Below are 4193 nucleotides of genomic sequence, written 5' to 3' on the forward strand. Positions count from 1 at the left end.
GCCTTGGCCTCCCAAAGTGCTGGGATTACAGGCATGAGCCACTGTGCCTGGCCCTTTTTTTTTTTTTTTAAGGCAGAGTCTCGCTCTGTTGCCAGGATGGAGTGCAGTGGCGCAGTCTTGGCTCACTGCAGCCTCTGCTTCCCGGGTTCAAGTGATTCTACTGCCTCATCCTCCGAAGTAGCAGGACTACAGGTCTGTGCCACCACGCCTGGCTAATTTTTGTATTTTTAGTAGAGATGGGGTTTCACCGTGTTAGCCAGGATGGAAAATTTTTTTATATGGAAAGGAGTGCTTTATTTCTTATAAATAAATGCCAGGCTAGGAAGTGTAGCCTCCAGCCAGAAGCCAGAAACAGGCACTTCCAAGCAATATGTCTTACCCGTTTTGTAGATAGTAACAGTTTGACCTCATGTGCTGGTGACCCTGCACTGCTGTTAGGAGATCACTTCTTGGTTCTCTGAGAAATGTAAGAAATGTGTTCAGGTTGGTATAGCTGGGTGTGGTGGTTCACACCTGTAATCCCTGCACTTTCGGCAGCTGAGGCAGGAGGATTGTTTGAGCCTATGAATTCAAGACCAGCCTGGGCAACATAGGGAGACCCTGTCTCTACCAAAATAATTATCCCAGCTACTGGGCAGGTTGAGGCAAGGAGTTTCCAACTAGCAGACTGCGAGGTAGAGGACAGGGAAGGGTATTCCAGGCAGAGGAAAAAAAGGCCTGAAGTCAAAGAGAGCACAGTCCATTCAGAAGTTATAGTCATTTCAGGAAGATGTGAATGAAGGATGTTTATATTATCCAGTTTTTGGTGATTATTGTTTTGCTACTTCAGTAGTGTAGATTATTGAGATTTGACTGTACTTGCTAGAGCACAGAAAGTTAAAGGCCTTATTTTATAGCAATAATTCTCTTTTAAGGCGAAGACATCAGAAATTATACTTACGGTCTAGAGATTCTCTTTTTTTTTTTTCCTGAGACAGTGTCTCGCTCTGTCACCCAGGTTGGAGTCCAGTGGCAAGATCTCGACTCACTGCCAGCTCCGCCTCCTGGGCTCATGCCATTCTCCTGCGTCAGCCTCCTGAGTAGCTGGGACTACAGGCATCCACCACCACGCCCAGCTAATGTTTTGTATTTTTAGTAGAGACAAGGTTTCACTGTGTTAGCTAGGATGGTCTCTATCTGACCTCGTGATCCGCCCACCTGGGCCTCCCGAAGTGCTGAGATTACAGGTGTGAGCCACCATGCCTGGCCATCTATCTAGAGCTTCTAAGGAGAAAATGTAAATTAAACCTAACCTTTGAATTAGCAAATGATGGATAACTCCCTGTCCCATAAAAGAAAGAAGGGGTAGGCCGAGCACCGTGGCTCACGCCTGTAATCCCAGCACTTTGGGAGGCCAAAGTGGACAGATCACCTGAGGTCAGGAGTTCAAGATCAGCCTGGCCAACATGGTGAAACTCCGTCTCTACTAAAAATACAAAAATTATCTGGGTGTGGTGGCACATGCCTGTAATCCCAGCTCCTTAGGGGGCTGAGGCAGAACAGTCCTTGAACCCGGAAGGCAGAGGTTGATCATGCCATTGCACTCCAGCCTAGGCAAAAGAGTGAAACTCTGTCTCAAAAAAAAAAAAAAAAAAGGCAGGGCACAGTGCACAGTCTACTCCTTCTTTCTCATCTAACTTTTGAATCTCACTGTGTTTTGCTTTGTTTTTGAGGAGGGGTATGTGTGGAAATTTAGGGTCTTTGTTAAGCTGGTTAGGAGGTTTGAGTTAGGGAGGAGAGAAAGGAGTTCAAGAATGATTGCTACTTTATGCAGAACAACAACAAAAAAATACATTTAAATAACTTGTTTCTCTGATCCCACTTACTAAGCACAAGCAAGACTTAGGGATTTTGTTTCAGAGAGTTACTTCAACCAGACAAAGCATTTGTTCAACATTATTCACTGTGTAATATTTGTTGTGTCCCGATTAAGAGCATTGACTTTTGCTTTTTGTATTTCTGAGACACGGATATAGCTGAATTAAATAGAAACCTTCTGTGTGTTCGTTGGATAGTACTGGGATTTTTATGTGGATTAAATGAGAAGAAAAGTGTTATGTGTGGAATAGGAAAGAACAAGCTTAGAAAGTGTATGTAGAGTTAGTGGTCATTTCTCACCCGTTTTTATTCTTGATGTCTCAGTAGCATTTGACAGTCTGTTGCGCCCTAGCTTCACTTGTCTTCCAGGATGTCACTCCCTTGTTGCTGTTCCTGCCTCACTGGTTCCTCCTTCTCAACTTTTTTTTTTCTTGTTCTTCATCTCCTTAGCCTCCATTTATGGAGTACTCAGAGCAATCCTTGGATCCCTTCTCTGTCTACACTCTTTTCCTAGGTGCTCTCTTTTAAGACTTTATTTTTTAGAGACAGATTCTAACTCTGTTGCCCAGGCTGGAGTGCAGTGATATGATCATAGTTGACTGTAGCCTTTGATTCCTGGTCTCAAGAAATCCTCCCACCCCTCCTCAGTCGCTAGTACTACAGGTACCCATCACCATGCCTGGCTAATTTATTATTTTTTTGTAGAGACAGGGTCTCACTATGTTGCCTAGGCTGGACTTGATTTCAAGACTTTAAATGCCGTTATTCCCTGACAATTCGTGAGTTTACATTATTAGCTTGAATGTCTTTCCCTGAACTCAAGACTTATATCCAGCTATTCACTGGATATCTCCACTTGGGTGTCTAATAGTCTATTAAACTTACTAAAAAACTTCAGAACATCTCCTCTCAAATCTGCATCTTTGGAAGGTCCTCCCCATCTCAGAGTTGCTATTCATCTGTGTATTGAATATATAGAGAGTCTCCCTTAACTCTTGTTTTTTCATTCTCCTCATCCATTTCACCAGCAGGTCCTGTCAACTTCACCTTAAAATATATCCAGTATTTAAACACTTCCCACCACCTGCCCTACTGCTACTGGAATAGCTTTCTAAATGATCTTCCTCCTTTTGCTCTTTGCCCCCTAAATCGAATTTTAACAGTGACTAGAATAATTCTTTTAAGTATATATCAGCTCAAGTCACTGCTTTGCTGAAAACTGTCACCTGGGTGCCCAGATTAAAATCCCACCTGGATTAAAAGGTAGTGTCCCTATCATGGTCTATAAGACCATACAGGATCCACACTACTGTTTCCCAGTGCTCTGACTTCATACAACTTCCCCTTGTGCTATAACCACACTGGTCTCCTTTGCAGTTGCTCCAGCATGCCATGCCTTGGGGCCTTTGTAGTTGTTTTTTCTGCCAGGAACATCATTTTTCCAGATGTCAGTATGGCCTTCTCCCTTATCTCCTTCAGGTTTCTGCTCAACTGTCATTTAATCAGTGAAATATACTTTAACTGTCTTATTTAAAATAAAAGCTATCTGTCTGCATTCTTCTTTCTCTGCTCCCCTTCCCTGTTTTACTTTTCTGCATAGTGCTTGCTATTTGACATACTGTTCATTCATTCATTGTTAGCAAATACTTATTGAGTGCTGTCTGCTGCGTGCCAGGCATTGTGTTCTAGGGACTCTCTACCATAGTTTATTACATGTCACCACCCATTAGAATGTAAATTTCATGATGGTTAGGACTTTGTTTTGCTCATTGCTATAGCCCTACTCCTAGAACAGTGTCTTTGACATAGGAGCTGAATGAATAAACTTATTCAATTTTTGTTTTTGAGATGGAGTCTCATTCTGTTCCCCAGGCTGGAGTGCAGTGGTGCGATCTCGGTTCACTGCCACTTCCACCTCCTAGGTTCAAGTGATTCTCCTGCCTCAGCCTCCTGAATAGCTGGGATTACAGGTGTGTGCCACCACGCCCGGCTAATTTTTGTATTGTTAATAGAGATGGGGTTTCACTATGTTGGTCAGGCTGGTCTCAAACTCCTGACCTCGTGATCCGCCCACCTCGGCCTCCCAAACTGCTGGGATTACAGGTGTGAGCCACTGCGCCTGGCTAATTTATTTAATTTTTATTTTTTATTTTTTGAGACAGAGTTTCACTCTTGTTGCCCAGGCTGGAGTGCAATGGTGTCATCTCAGCTCACTGCAACCTCTGCCTCCTGGCTTCAAGTGAGTCTCCTGCCTCAGCCTCCCATGTAACTGGGACAACAGGCAGACACCACCGTGCCTAGCTAATATTTTGTTTTTTTTTTTGAGACGGAGTCTC

Source organism: Colobus angolensis, unplaced genomic scaffold (genome assembly GCF_000951035.1).
Source record: "Colobus angolensis palliatus isolate OR3802 unplaced genomic scaffold, Cang.pa_1.0 Scaffold24, whole genome shotgun sequence".
NCBI classification, from domain to species: domain Eukaryota; kingdom Metazoa; phylum Chordata; class Mammalia; order Primates; family Cercopithecidae; genus Colobus; species Colobus angolensis.